This window comes from Nematolebias whitei, chromosome 13 (genome assembly GCF_014905685.2).
Source record: "Nematolebias whitei isolate Nwh7 chromosome 13, NemWhi1, whole genome shotgun sequence".
NCBI classification, from domain to species: Eukaryota; Metazoa; Chordata; class Actinopteri; order Cyprinodontiformes; family Rivulidae; genus Nematolebias; species Nematolebias whitei.
The window spans coordinates 17,868,824-17,869,160 of record NC_056510.1 but is presented as its reverse complement, the minus strand read 5'-3'; the positions used below and the strand labels follow the sequence as shown (position 1 = coordinate 17,869,160).

Sequence of the window (337 nt, the reverse complement as noted above, 5' to 3'; positions counted from 1 at the left end):
ATATACATACAAACACATATATACATACAAACTTATATATACATACATACATACGTACAAACAAACATATACATACATACATGCATACATACATACATACATACATACATATATACATACTAACATACATACATAAATACATACGTACATATATACATACATACATACATACAAACATATATACATACAAACATACGTACAAACATACATACATACAAACATATATACATACAAACATACGTACAAACAAACATACATACATACATACATACATACAAGCATATATACATACTAACATACATACATAAATACATACATACATATATACATACATACA

General features: G+C 23.4%; 1 protein-coding gene across 1 annotated transcript in view; it reads left to right on the top strand.

Annotated features, from left to right (window-relative positions):
- LOC119419088 (CASP8 and FADD-like apoptosis regulator) overlaps positions 1-337 on the top strand; it is an 8,347-nt gene that overhangs the window by 537 nt on the left and 7,473 nt on the right. The gene's annotated exons all lie outside the window — the stretch shown is intronic.